This window comes from Neodiprion virginianus, chromosome 7, assembly GCF_021901495.1.
Source record: "Neodiprion virginianus isolate iyNeoVirg1 chromosome 7, iyNeoVirg1.1, whole genome shotgun sequence".
NCBI lineage: Eukaryota > Metazoa > Arthropoda > Insecta > Hymenoptera > Diprionidae > Neodiprion > Neodiprion virginianus.
In genome coordinates, this window is record NC_060883.1 from 15,031,324 (window position 1) to 15,048,168 (window position 16,845).

The following is a 16,845-nucleotide window of genomic DNA, read 5'->3' on the forward strand; positions in this document are numbered from 1 at the left end:
GCCTGATAACGTTTTCGATGCGCATTTGTCATCGTTACAATTTTTATATAATTATTCTTATCCGCATCATTCATAATCGATGCATCAGGTGATTTTTGAAACGGTAATTCGAGTAATCCAGGTGTTCTCTCATAACTTTTATCCCCCACATTGACCAGATTATCAGTGAAATTGATCAGCGTATCACCAATCATCATACCGTTTGTCAACTTTCGAACACCGTATGTGGTATCCAAATCCCTCTTTTTGTTTGTGCTGAACATTTTCAAATATTGCGCCGTGGAATCCGTTGTTTTCTTCACTGGCGTACTTGTAGCAGAAATTTCACCAAACTTCAGTGTTTTATCATTTGCATCCATGAAATTCCCCTCATCCATATCCTCATCCTCTTCATCATCATATATATATACAATCTAAAACTTAAAATCTACCCAATAATCTTATTCGTCGGGCTCTGAAATAAACAAACAAATATTGGTTTTAAACCACCACCCCATGGAAATCTGGAATGGGAACCTTATAGGCCCTATACCGACTCGTCACGTACCCATAATTCAATAATAGCGAACGAACGGTGAAATTAGCTACCCGGTTACTAACATCAACCGTAATTAATCACATCTAAATAGACGGGCCATTAGGCTTATGATAACAAGGGTTTCAGTAATAAATAAATGAAATAGACATACCTAGTCGTACAACGGTGCCTGGTATCAAGCGCCCGTCGGCATAGAGTGCCTCCACCTCTGACGCCACGTATACCCCAAATCCGGCGACACATTGGGAACATTTGATGCCTGTAAGGGTCACCACCGGACGGGCGGAATCATCGCAGATCATCAAAACGTCCAGGGGTAGCGCGAATAACGCGTGGCGCTCCAGCCTCACATAGGGCCCCAGCATCGTCACTACGCAAGTCCGGCAATATACCCCTCCGCCAGATGGACGCCACCCGTCAAAGCTCGTGCAGAGCGTCGACCTGCAGAAAGCTTCCCATAAAACCTTTCGGCGGTCCTCCCATAAACCGGCGAAAGGCAAGTCTCAGCGCTCCACCGCCATGACCACGTCTCGCATCAAGTCGGTCAGAAATAATCGTGGTCAAACTAAAACAACAAAACTATATTAAAAGCCCAATCACGCGAACAATGTAAAACATGACCAACAAAACCAACCGATATCCATTATTTTTTTTTATCCTTTTCTTTTCCTCTGCTCCGCTTCTAACACTTTCTCCCCACAAACTATTCGAGACCGAAAAAAATTTCTTAAGAATCAAGTGACGACTGAGACCGCAGGGAATTCAGCCGGGGTCTATATAGGCCCTCGAGAGTACCCCAAAATCTTGATAAAAATATAGACTGAGGCCCAAATGCGCCACACATTCACATACACACACCACACCAACCCCAGATTGAGGGGTGGTACACCAAAAAAGGAAGTAAGGGTGAATCAGAACGCGTAGACACACCCGCGCATAACCCCGTACTCCAAGCCTACGCAATTCCCCTACGCTCAGCGATCAAAAGGAAAGTTTCAAAACTCACGTTTCCCCTACTCCAAGAAGACATACCCAACCACACAATTCCCGCTAAAAGCCAACCGCTCGCAATTAATAATCCTCATCAACATTATGATTTCAACTACTACATCAACATTTCAATTTTGCAGATGAATCTCTTGGCAAACCAGGAAAAATTGGTCATAATATTCACTGATAGATTTCAGCCAGATATGCGAACTTTAGAAATAAATCGAGCTGGTAATATTATTGTCGTAATATGCAATAGAATCATGCCAGATTGGGTAAAGAGCGTGACCCGTCAGTTGTTATGGAACGACGATCAGCCACCAAGAATTTATAAATATAGCGCATATACCGACTACATCGTTCGCGATATATACACCACCGTCAATCTTCTCGATTACGGGAATTACCCGAATAGCATAATAATAATCAAAGACGTAGATGGCGAAATATTTTCAATATTTTTTGATAATCAAAATTACAAGGTCAAGCAACACTTTATGATCGACAATCTGGCAATCGAAATTCCTAACAACGATAACGATGAACTAATAAACTAAAACCATGACGAGACCCACTGTCGGGTACATTATCAACTAATTCCATTATCACAACTAATCATGCCGTGCATAGAAACCTTTAGTTAAGCACATATGATATATAGCATACATCTAACAATAAGATAGGAATAAAGAAACACCCAACCCTTATGCGGGAGTGACAGCTAATGTACGACGAGAATATACACCGAACAAATCCCTTAAAAGAAATGATCCCACATAAGAACAACGCCTTAACCTGTGTGCAAAGGAACTATCGCAATGCGGAATAAACAACAATCGAACTGATGCAAGACTATGGTGATCGCAGCTCCAAAATGTACATCATAGACCTTCAAGGATTTCACGGGGAAAATCATGTCTTCGTGATAAAGGAAATCGCAGTGATGAGTTGCTGCGAAGGACCAATACACCACTCGATAGTCCGTATGGAAACAGAAGAATCTATTCTTCCGCCAGAAATCCAAACGCTCGACCAGCAATTAACAGATCAACACCACGGGCTAGATTGGCACGATGGCACCGCCGTTGCCAGTGACGTAACTAAGGCATTAGAGGCAATGTACAAGAACACAAGAATCTACGTAAAGGGCTCAGATAAGGTCAAAACCTTAAGACCATACTTCAACGACATAGTAAACCTGGACGACCACGGTTGCCCGCCCTTAGCGGCGTTTAAAGAAAGCGGAGTACCCTACATCCAACATTCTTTTATGGATTTTAAATTCAACTGTCCACTCCGCAACGTCACAGCATTACTTCACTGGATGAAGCAATCCTTCCGCGAGCCGGTAAACTGCGACAAATGGACCAACGAACCTAATCGGCTCCCACAAATAACAATGCCAAGCTGTCAACGACAACAAGGGGCACCGAAACGGGAAGCACCGAAACAGGAAACACCGAAACGGGAGGTGCCCGAGTCATGTAAGAAAATGGCCCCGAATTTACTGAGACACATCGTTAACACGATCGAAAAAATTTGCAACGATCCTGAATAAAACCAACACCCCGTCTAAACCCAAGGAACATGCGACCTGCCGAAACTACAACCTGTAACTAGCACCATCAAAATGCAGCTCCTACAACTCACCGACTACTCAGAGGCACGAATCACGCAATGTAAAGTAGAGATATATCGATCGATCTTTTACTGCGGAATGCATTCGCATATTTCGACACCCTCACCGAAGGAGGAAACACGTTTTGGGAAACCTTGCCAAAGGATTCCTGTCAACTATACCGATACGACGTCTTATACGAAGGCAGAGCCATAGAAATAAAAAACAGCGATGAAACCTATGACGAAGTGTATACAGTTACCACTCAAGACATAACCTTCGCCTTTTCAAAGAAGAGACGTCAACAATTATGCGGGTACGAGTTGATTCGAACCGAACATCCGAAACTACTCATCATCGAAGAACCGACTAAAAACGCGTTCACTCACAAAAAACCCATAGCAACCAGCAACTTGGACATTTTCACCTATGTAAACTCAAAATTCGTATACGTGGAAAGACATATGAGAATGCAGATGTCAGCATTATACCGAGACGTACTCTCGCAGAAATGCAAATTGGAACAACAACTTTTACGGAACTTATTGACAACCACAGCCCTAACGCACGACGACTTCGCACACCAATTACTGAAAGGACCAGGCTACATGGCAACAATAGCAGGAGAAGTAACCCATATAATCAAATGCATACCAGTCGACGTAAAAGTTAAAAAGACGGAGAACTGTTACCAAGAATTACCGGTATTCAGAGGAAACGCCAGCATGTTTGTATCACCGAATAGCCGCATGTTGTTAAAAACCAGAGTACAGATAGAATGTAACCCTTTCATCCCAGTAATGTTCAACCTCGATAAGAAATGGTATAAACTACTACCAGAATTGACCGAATCAGTGAAACCAGGCACAATAGAACCTTTGACCACACCAACATGGAAACACATTAACCCCAATAACCTAGCAACCAGCGGAATTTACTCCCCGGAAAATCTGGAACGACTGAGAGATCATATCATGTTCCCAGCAGAGAGATCTGGAATACTAAACGACATGGCAAGAAGAATGTCGGGACAAACCATAGCAAATCAACAATTATCTATCATGCAATTCCTAACCGAAGAAGCAATGGAAAAAATAGCCAAGAACACACGGACAAAGATGTGGGGTTGGTTCGTAAGCTTAGGCACCCTCACCGCAGGAGGAATCGGAATTTGGGTAACCATCTAAATAACCAAATTCATCCTCGACACAATAATCCATGGATATGCTCTGAAAAATGCCTACGGGTGCAGCTTTCACATGCTTGAAGCCATATGGAATTCCCTGACCAACCTGCTCTTACATCTAGCTAGACAAAAACAAGAAAATGATACGGAATCCAAAGGACCATCTAACAATCAAACTAAACCGCCGCCGGAACCAAAACCTTTAGATATATCCTGGAACCAAGAACAACGAAAATCGAAACACTGCTCCGGAATCCCCGACATACACATGGATATGTCAATCAAACACGAATACGCGATGCCTGGATCCTTCAAGCAAGAAGTACCAGCGCCAAAACCTACGGCCACGCAATATTATGAACCAATGGGAAACAACACGAGAAACGTTAACCAGACTGAACCAACAACAAAAGGAAACGGAGGATACAAAACACCCCGAGGAATGCCGATACCCATATATCCCAATTTAAACATGCAACCAAACAACGTAGCACACTCATCAACCCAATTACCAATTGCAAAAAACGTCTCAACATCAACCATGGACCCCAAGGACAATCAAAATACCGCATTGATTAAAAAACCTACAGCACCCAACGACCATCAGGAAGAATGATCGAGCAGAGGCTGGCCATTCTTGCATAAGGGGGGAGGTGTAACATCCGACCGGAACGTCCGTATGTTTTATCGACTATTATTACTGCATGTTACTTTTATCAACTAACCAAACTCGAAGTACGAGAATCTTGTAACCATAAGGAATTAAAACAACTGTCTAACTATTTGGAATATCCCTAAATGGAAATAACTACGACATTCACTAACCAAAGCTTAAAAACCATGTTACGAGATCTTCGCAATACAAAGAGCTATAATATTATTATACGTTATTATATCACTATCATATTAACACCATAATTAACTAACACGATTATATCCAATTATTATGTAACACTCGACAATGCCATTTGTGCATTCGGAGCTGAGAGCTATACCATAAGCAACTTACGCTATACAATATAGCCTGGAGTATAGAAAACTGTAAAACCATAGATAAATGTATAACCAACATAATGTAAAGATAGCACTGCTGCAATAATCCATAAAACCAGAGACTGCAAAACCTTCAAAACCGTGAATACTAATTATCCAGCATGAACTATACCTTCCTCCTTAACGCCGTATTGTAGGCAACACGCGCAACGTTTTGAAGGCAATGCAGATCTCCAATGTGGAGCCATACAGAGCTTCATCTAGAGAACACATTAGGAAACTTACCGACGAAACGATTGAAGATAAATCAACTCGCAATAAACTCAAAGATACATACGTGGCAACGCCCAATAACAGGCAACCAACAAACATAAGAAAAACGTTCTAGAAGCTTCCAAGCCGATTTATATCAATATAAGAATTAATAATCACAGAAGAGAATTATATACGAAAGCACACATGTAAATCTGCCCTAAAACTATGAATTATCAAATTGTTGAATACCCTAAATCTGTTAAGATAATTATAACACAAACACCTAAGAATATTCGCAGCAGCGCGATTCTAATAATGTTAAGCAAATAGCAACTATGTCTCATAAACAATCGCTATTGTACTCCAGGTGAATAACGATAGTAATCAATTATAATACATACGCAATTTTATATAGTTACACGCTATAAAACTAACAAACGACGAGTAACCAATATGACAATCTTAATATATAGACTTTGTAACGAACAGGATAGGAGGAATATTTAAGAAGTAAACAGGAACTAGAACTCAGCGCATCGTGACCCCGAAAATGCACACGGCACTAACATACACCACGAAACATGGGTCACCACTAGCGCATACGCACTGCGATAACCATATTAGGAAATAGCTGCTGAAAGCATGCCACAGGGGGGGAAAAAGCACAGTAGCCGAGGGGCCAAGGGGGGCTTGCGCTCCAACAAGAAAGCCCACGCAGAATGGAAAATTACAGAACAACGACCCCGCACCAACACCACCGCACCAGCGCAGCGTTATACCATATGTAAAAGCTTGCAATATAGTATTAGCTAAAGACCTAAGATCACAGGCGTGCATGCGGCAAAGATGTCGTGCCCTAATTATAATTCCTAGAAAAAGGGGGAGGTGCGCAAAAGTTGACAAAATCTAAAGAAGGGGATCGTTCTGCGCAACGATCGACCCCTATGAAAACGGCGACCGATCATCAGATCGTCCGCTTGGTTTCTACCACCAGATTCGTCATCTTGTTCCGGTACAGTCTCGCGGTAAAATCCTTTTGCCTTTTGCATTTAAACTTTTCATACAACGTTACTCTGCCCAAAAGTCCAGCGAGCTTTCAGCTCCATTTTGCCATATTAATTTAAGATCTTACACTAAGTAACTCCGTTTTTGTGACTTGAAATATTGAACTTATAAAATAAATCTAAGTTAATCAAAGTATCCAAATATATTAGAATCAATTATTCCTTTAAATCCTCTCACCAATCTACGCTGCAAGTCATCATATCCAGATTATTCTCGAAAGGTAAGCCAATTAATTAAATCTTTTATCCAATAATTACTCCTTCCTCGGTTCGTTCGATTAGAGCGACAGAATGCCCGTTGTCCGGTGTATTTCAATACTTAATCGGTAATTGGTGACCCAAACTACTGATGTGAGTCTAACTGTAGCTTTGTGAACGATTCCGGTGTCTAACATCCGGAAATTTCCACCAGGTACCGTTCCGACGTCACACGGTAGCCGAGGGGCGACCGGTTGCTGGGTTGAAGTTGACCGCGATTCGGAGAGGATAGCGATTCAAATTGGCGGTAGAAGCGTGGCGTTTGTATAGCAGGTAGTTGCATGTGATCTAACTTGGAACGGTTTTGTAAATTGGAATTAAAATAAAAATGTTCAGTTTGATCGAATATTCCGATGGCTCCCACGATGTCTGCCCTACGAAGCACATTCATAGAATTGGCTCGTCGTGTACCGTGAAATATCGTTCCACAAGATATGCGGTAGAGTTCATTTCTTCAGGCGGTAAGTACAACCGAAAAATATTTACTGCACGATAATGTTACAAATTGTTACAAAGTTCCTTGCTAAGTGGAATTAGTGATAATTCGACAGAGCACGTGCCTGTAATGAATCTATGGACAAGTAAAAATTAGGAAATTGCGACATGATTAAACCCTCCACCACGTGGACGATTTTTTTATGATTAAATTTCTAAAAAAAGGTGATTAGGTATCTATGTGAAAAAAGATCCTAGTGAAACTGTCTAAAAGAATAGTTGAACATTGATTTTCTTAGAGAGAAGTGTTAGTCTTGAAAATTCATCCGTAATGGCCACCGCAAGTATTTTTTTTTTTATACATATTAGTATTGGCCTGAATTTGCTTTTCTTTGTTACAGACGATAAGGAATATCTGTTAACGCTAACTGATGTATTAGAAAATCCAGAACCTCTTGACAAAGTGGATCAATTCTCTTCCCTTCAAAAGAAACAGAATCAATCTAAAAATCCAGAGAAATCGAAGAAACCATTATTTAGGAGTGTGAGAAAGACAGAACATCTGTTGTTTGCAATGCGATTTGTAGAAAAAAAAACGAGTTACTAGAACACACGATCAAACTGAGACGAAAGAATTATTCATTGAAAAATTACCTGACATATCAATTGAAAAAGATTTGTCTAACTGTGAGCCCGACGCAGCCATGAAGTAAACTTTGCCCAACGATAAGCGACATACCGCAGTTCAGAATGATTTGCCTGATGGTGAGCCCGACGTAGCAGTTCGGAAAGATTTGTCTAACTATGAGCCTGACGCAGCCATGAAGAAAAATTTGCCCAGTGATGAGCCGGACACGGCAATTTGGAAAGATTCGCCCAACACAGCAGTGCAGATACCAGATATTTCGGGCGATCTAGCAATTGAAACATATTCAGGACAGGAATTAGAGGATGGCATACATCTATTACCGTCAAATGACTCGATAGATGTACGGAAATTCGATGATTTGATATGACTTAATGATTCTGATTTAGTAAGATATCAGCAATTGCCAAACGGTAATGACTTACATTTCTCAAACTCAATATATATAGATCCGATTAATTTCAGTGCTGTATAAGATACAGAGCAGTGCCTCAATGAAACAACGATAGATGCTATAGAGTCGATGTATTCATATTTTTATTTGATTTCAGAAAATGGAGATGCTTGTGGAGTACTAGCCAAACTTAGTCAGACTTCGAACACTTCTAGTTATTCTAGCAAAAATTTGAATTATTCGGACATGAGTAATGTTATCTTACTAGCAAGCGAAGAGTTACCGCACGACCAAGAGACAGCACTACCTACCATCCACATTCAGGATGTAAAAAACAACAATGAGTTGAATATTATGGATCGTAGACAAATTGAAACAAATGACAACGCATAGGAAAAAGAAGGTGAGGATGGAAAAACTGCTGCATGACGGTCGCACTGTGTATTGCTAGAGATTTATCTCTCAAGCAAAACAATTCGAGTCATTCAACTTCAATCAATTTTTGTTCTGTTGGCCGAGAGTTCAAACACAAGAAATAATATTTTAATCAATGTTTGAGCACATCCGATCTTTTCAGACAGAATTTGAGGAGTATTATTCCATCGAGTGCAGACCTTACAATGACAGCGAGATAGGTAGGTGAAGCGCTTATTACAAGCCAGATCGCAAATCTGCCCACTGCGAGGCGAGATTGTTCAATATCGTTTTAACAAGCAATTTATTTTTATTTTTGACCTCATCTCCTAAATACAGAATAATAAACAAAATTTGTTTTGTATTCTGCTGTGGTGATTGTGTACCAGAGTTTTTTTCCGTTTCATTTCATTGTAGACAAAACTATGCCCGTGGTTATTATACTGAGTGCTTCAAAAATTGTAAAGAAAGTTTAGAGTCTAGATTTTATACATAAATTTTGGACTGAAATTCCGTTAGTAAGACTTGTGTGATATCTTATTTGTCAAGTGATACTATACTCTAGCCATTATATGACAGAAGTCTTGCAGTTTAAAATAAAAAAAGTGTAGTAGAAGTTTATTTTATTTGGTTTACCAACTTTGTGAAAAGAAAAAGAACCTACTGTCTTGAATAATAAAGCTTTTCTAGGCGTGATTAGGAAATTGTTAGCCCTGTTATATGATGAATTGATTGACCATCAGTGGTCAATGCCTAGGAGAAACCTATGTCTGCTTCGATCAAACAATTTTTGTGATACTGAAAGCAGGGCAATAAATACAATATTATCAACATACATGTTATGCTATTTCAAATATGAATATCCTTAGCTTAGAATTCATTCAACGGATAACATTTTGTGTTAGGCTGAAGTTTGCTGCTAGTGTGGACGTATCCACAAATTATAGGGTCATTTTCGTTTGTATCAAAAAAATACTATTCTGATTGTTCAGTTTGATTCAATACATGTGTAGGTATTTTTTGAAATATTACTTTATAACTTTTTCTTACTCATTTTACACCAGATGAAACAAGCGAAAATGATCATGAAGACGAAGATGAAGCTGATAGATCGGAACATGTCCCAATGAGTAATTATGAATATGACACTGACGAAATATCAGACTCTGATGAACAGCTGGAGAAACCTGAACCGAATGAGAATGAAATACCAAACTCTTCCCACAATAGAAGTGCAACTAAAGAAAATAATATGTCACAAAATTCTTCCTTGGATTCATCTGCAAATCGTGCAAGTATTGGATGCGACGATGCCAATCTCATCGTAGATCCATCAAATGGTCTTAAAGGAGCTGGAAAATTGTATTATTGCATTTACTGTGGAAAAAAGCAAACTAAATTTAATTACCTGCAAAAAACCCTGAGCGACAGAAAATCATCACTATGCTTCGAAACAAAGGCACTTTAGCACATAACAAAGATATCACGATAAATAACGGAAAGTTAATTGTCTGTCGAAGACCTCATGCCAAAATGAAAAAGGTTGGTAAGGACTTTCTACCATGCTCGAAATGTAAAGGTTTTTGTGCTAAAAGCAATATTCGTCATCATTATCAATGCTGTATAAATCCAAAGAGCGGCAATACTCGAACGATATTAATAGAGGGGAGAAGACTTGTTAAACGTAATCAACCTGAAGCATCCTTCAAGATGAGCCATAAAATTTTACCCGTACTGAGAGATGACACTGAAGGTCATATTGCTAGACATGATCGACTAATTGTATTATTTGACAACAAATTATCTCGTAAATACCAGCATCCACATCAAGATAAAATGATAAGAAGTCATTTTAGGTTACTTGCTCGGTTTGTGATTGCGTTAAAAGATTTGGATCCAGAAATCACAGATTTGCAATCTTTGTACGATCCTAGATTTTATGATACCGCTCTGAAAGCAGTAAACAAAGTGGCCAAATTCCGTGATGAAGACGGTACTTATGAAACTCCAGCTCCAGCTGCAGCACTTGGAACATGCTTGAAGAAAATTGGAGCTATTCTACAAAGTGACTACATCAAACGACATGATGCAGAAAAGAAACAGCTGACTATAGACTTTTTAAATTTACTTGAAGAAGATTACGGTTGCAGTGTCAATAAAACTGTTATAGAGACACAGTCCAAACAAAAGAGGCACAAAAAGGTTATTTTACTAAAAAAAGATGATATCGCTCTGTTACAAGCGTATTTAAAAAGACAAAGAGAAATTTCTAGAGAGCTTTTGAAAGTGAAAGTAACCAGAGAAGCATGGATGTTGTTAGCAGAAGCAACACTCATCATAACTCAAGTTTTCAACCGTCGTCGGGCTGGCGAAATAAAAAGAATTACAATTGAAGATTTTAAGAATTACGTTCGCTTGAATGAAGATACAAATAAGGATTTATTCAAATCATTATGTGCTTCAGACAAGGAATATGCCGAACGATATGTTCGATTTTTCAATCCTGGAAAGCTTGATAGAACGGTACCACTCATTTTGGATATAGAATTACTGCAAGATTTCAATACAATTAGAGAAACGAGCAAATGTTGACATAAACGATAAAAATCCGTTTGTATTCGGAATGAGCTTGGACAAGAACGCTCACAAGCACCTGGATGCACGTAAACTCATAAGAGAGTTTGCCAGCAAATGTGGAGCAGAAGATACTGAAGCTTTAAGAGGGACAAAGTTAGATAAACACATGGCTACTGAATATGCCACTATGAACATATCAAAAAACACACTGCAAAATTTATGTGAACACATGGGTCATCATGAAAAGATCCACAAAACTATATATCGACAACCAATACAGAGTCGTGAGCTCATCGATATATCAAATATGTTGGAACATGCACAAGCACGGTCTGGTCACGACCAAATCGACAATTTTTGCGGAGAAGATGAAAATGACCATGGTATATATATAAAAAATAAATAAAAATTATTATTTTAAATGTAAAAACTGCGATTATATTGCTCAATTAATTATTTTCTTTGATCGCTATATTATTTCCATTTTCATTTTTTATTCAGACATGACAGAAGCAAATTCAAATGATTCGGATAACATCGAATAAATCAATAATTTGGATGAACTTGATGATAGTACAGATCAAAGTTTGTGTAGGGCGAGAAAAACTGAAAATGGCGGATACCCAGCGAATCGTCCCTCTAGTAAGTATACAGCATTTCAGACCAACTTGATCAACTCCAAAATCTTATTGTCTCGTATCTCAAATACATTTCATCGTGTCATTGCTCTGATTTTTTATAATGCAGGATCATAAGAAAAAACGATTAACTGTAAGAAATAATAAATTAAAAAGGTTCAAGTGAGTCTTGTTGCCTTTCGTAGAAACCTAGATAAGCTTTATGTGTTATTTTTATACGAGGTATTACTTGTTGTATACTCATCAGGTGTCATTCCATGTTCGTTTCAGCAAAATTGATTTGAATTTTCAGGATCGCCATTCGATAAAACAAAGCGCCGCAGAGAAGAGTTCAGATGAAATCCAGGCCGTTCTTGCTTCATTTGGTGAAGCTATAGAGAATCACATCGTACCACCGTTACCACATATTCGGAAGGAAATTAAAAAATACGACTGTTTACAAAATCGCAACGCTGTAACAGTAAAGGCTTGGATCGATAATAGGATACGAAAAAAATGAAGAAGAACAGCCAATGATAGACAAAGTGACCGAAGGAAGTGAAGGAGACCACGCATCAGATCACATCGTCGTAATGATTTAACTTTATAAGTCTAATCGTTTTTCAAGTGAATATTAGTCACTTATGAAAGTTCAATTAAAATTAGCAAACAAAACACAGCATTCAAAAGTACTGATAATGGAGAATTCCTTCTGAAATGCGGTACATTATTTTTGACTGATTATTTAGTGGCAATATCTACTTTACAAACTGTATCCGATCCACGGATTGATGAGAACTTTTTAACGTAAACTTAGTCAACTTTATAAGATATGTTTTAGACAAAGAGTTCTCTTTGGCAATTATTATATAATATAATAATTATTATATAATTATCCAATAACAACGATTTTCCACTAGTCATCCTTTATAACGTGATGCTCATATCAATACTATGGGACACGATTCAATTTAATGGTATCTCACACTTAATAGATTTGAGAGATGAAATTTCGTGATAAAAACATTTCGATCGTTTCTAAAGATTGTAAACCGAAGCCTAGTTATTATTTCTATAATATTAAACTTGAATTAAACGTACTGTGATACTAGATGTAATAATAAAACAGTTCCTGTTTGCACTACGTACTATCTATATAAAAATTTTGGTGCATTACTTGATCAAAATAATTCTCTTTAGTAACTATCTTCTCTCATGTGAGATTAATACAATCACTATTTTATGTGATCGATTTTATGAATACTGCTTAAAAAAAACTTTGATGTTATTTGTCAGAAATATTGTATGTCGATATCTATTCGTATCTCAATTGTTATGAACAAGACATCACAAGTTCTCTTCAATTACGATGACCACATCAAAGCCATTATTCAATTTTGAACTGAAAGAAACATTATTAAGAAGTATAAATTCTATTTTGTTCCGTCAACGATATTTTGTGTATAGTTTTCCTTACTTTCGTTTTATGAAAAACGAAAAATTCCAAGTTCTTTTCATACGTATTATGTACTCTGTAATTTATAAAATTTATGAATATCGTTACATATGTCGGTATTATCGGTACTTGTATAGCATTACATAGTCTTACTCGGTTTGAATATGTTTAGGCCAATTTGCTTACAAAAGCTACTATATTTATACTCGTGTGTAAAATAAAAAATTCCAGCAATAGTTTAGATACTTTTCTTTTCATTGACCTTGCGAATTTGCTCTATCTTTTACAGGCGTTGGACTTGTATGTTTAAATGAATCTCCCTGCTATGTTTGAATTAATGAAAAATTATTTTTTACAAACGTTCTAGCAATTTCGGTAAATTGAATCATTAAAGCGAGCATTTCTTGGTGTATAATTGAATACTTGGATGAGATCTGGAAGAAATATAAGAATTGAAAATTGTCAAATCATAAAACATAAAAAATTTGCGATTGTATGCATTTCAGAAAATATCTAAAAGTTGAATACAAAATTTAAATTATCAAAGAAAGGTATTCTTGTAAGAAAAAAATTTATCCACATGATAACCCTGAAGTATTACACGTATTCCTGAAATCAACCCTTGTGTGACGAAATACGTCCTTGGATAAACAGAATACTATGATCTCACATTTTTCCATAAAAATCTAGTACCGTGGTGAAATTTTAGGCATCGAATTTGTCGTCGGAATCGAATGTACTAAAAAACAGTGTTAACTTGAAAGCAATGCGCGTCGGAGTCCCGAATCAATTGTTGCGCGACACGATGCACTTGCTTCAGTTACTTGGGATGCGTGTGATATTATTTGAGGTAATTTAGTGATAAGATATGATTTCTTATACGAAAAGTGCTGTCAAGACCTGCGTTTGCTGGAAAAAACATAGCGGTGTTTTTAAAATTACTATTACTTCAGGCTCTGGAGAGAACCCAGTTAAAGAATCATAAATGAACCGTAGATTGTGTATTCATCTCAACGCATAATTTATAACCAGAAATCGTATCTGGAAGAACTGCATTTGTGAAGCAGGGAAAGAGGTACTTTGTAGGATAGCGAAAAGAAATGACAATCTGATGTAAAACGAGCTGTTATTTATCAAAAGACCTGATAGTTACAAAATACAATAAAATCCCAACAATCTACGTTTCAACTCTACTTCCAGGAAAACACATTTTGATTTTCTGCTGCTAAAACTTGTCATCACCTGCAAAGTATAGTGTGAAAAATTGAAATTATTTTTTAAACTCTTTGTTAGACCTTGCAAAAATGATACAGTCCTTAGTCTTACTTCAATACATATTATTTTCAGTCCTGGAAAGTACCAGTTCGTGACAAGATAACCTAATCCGGTTTTCTCATAATAATTAACACGAAGGTGACATTACGAGATTAGATTATGAGGGAATATGCAGTGTACTGGCTTATCACGAAAATTAGAAAGCAATGGAGGATGCAACGCAACGTGTATCCAGTTACGAATAAGCGACTTTTCATAACAAAATGTAAACGTCGCTCCGGAGTTTGACATAACCTCAAACGTCTAAATTTAGGTAGTTTTTTATTTACGCGTTTGACGTCCTAGAAAAATGCATATAGTAATTTAGCGGAAAACAATGGTAACATACAGATAACTAGGACGTGAAACACTCAAGTATCCACAATGAAATAAGCGATGCATATAATGTCTTGAAATCAACCCTTGTATAACGCAACGCATACGTGGCAAAGAAAATACTTTTATCGTATATATTTCCTTAAAACTTATTACTGATTCAGGACTGAATTCAAATTCTCTGTTCTAACCGAATGTACTCTGTGCACAATCAAGAATAATCTTCTTTTTCGTCTAAACCGTGTTACCCTGAAAGCAATGCGCGGCCGAGTCCTGAAATCAACCGTTACATGGCCCATTGCATTCGAGTCAATTACTGGAGATTTTTTCATCAGATCATTGACAGTACTTCGACGATTCAACATGATTTTTCATATCGAAACTTTTTCTAAAACTTTTGTACTTATTAAACAAAAAAATCAGAGGGATGTTCAGTTCAATCCAAACAATTTTTGACCCTCAAGAAAAATTACTGGTGCTATTACCAATACCCTAGACATGATTCTCGAATCAACACATTCAACAAACTGAATTCATTTTTGTTTAACTCACTATCAGGTCACAGTGTTCATGACACTTTTTAAGCGCGAAATCATGACTAATCATATTTCGTTTATTCGTTACAATTTCAGTGAAGGTATCCAGTTTTTGAGATACCATTTATTCAAGAAATCATATTGCGATGCTCAATGGAATAGAAAAAGACGAATTAACGGTATTTTCTCGACACAAGTGTAGCCTGTGTTGTAACGGATGATTCTAGGACCTTATATACTGTGACGTGGATTTTTCCCGCTCTTCGGTTACTCGGAGAAAATGACCGAGAACTTACCTCGTGCACAATAAATCGGCGTCCACGATGTACCCTGGACCTAAAACAATATCGCGAAATTTGTTGGGCGCCTGGCGTGATTAACACGCCTCGAAATCGGTAATGCGAAATACCGCGACCGTATACTCGATAGCTCAGTACCGCGGAGAGGGGAGGGGTAATTTTTGGGTAGAGAGAGATGCAACACAAGTAAGCCAACACGTGGTTTGGCCAAATCACTATAAAATTCCAATAATATATTTCTCGTCAGCGATAATACAAAAAAAAAATAAAAATGAAAATAATAATACTACTGCGAAAGTCGTTCTTCGCGATTCCAAATACAAATGTTTAAATTTAATCCAAAAGATACAAGGAAGGGAGGAACAAACAAAATTAAAAAAAAATTGAATAAATCTAGGAGACCTCTACGGCCTACGTGCGCTAGTCGCCGTCTTAATAATACCCTAACTCGCAAAAACCAAAAACAAGATTTGGACTCGATGCGCTGCCCGCGATCGTCCTCGACTACGACGCTAATCGTCACTTAATCATAAACCGCTAAACAAAAACGTGATCTAGATCATAATCGACGCGCTAATCGCCATCGTGCTTAAATCTAGGTGATGTCTTATTTCTACGGGCGCTAGTCGCCACCTTACTGATGCACAAGAATTCGTAAACTAAACCAAAAAGACGTGACTCGACGCGCTAATCGCGACCGAATTAATAACTCTAGGAAGCTTTTCTGATCGTGCGGGTGTGTAGCGTATTATGACGCATCCGAGCTCCAGTCGTAGTCACTATTTCCACAAAGTTCGCAACCCTTCCCGCTAAACCGAGCATCTACGCACAGTAACACGCCCCCCCCCCCCCCCCCCCTCCGAGAGGTGACCCTTTTTACGTACGCAGACTCGACGGGACCCCGTGCAGCGGAATTTGG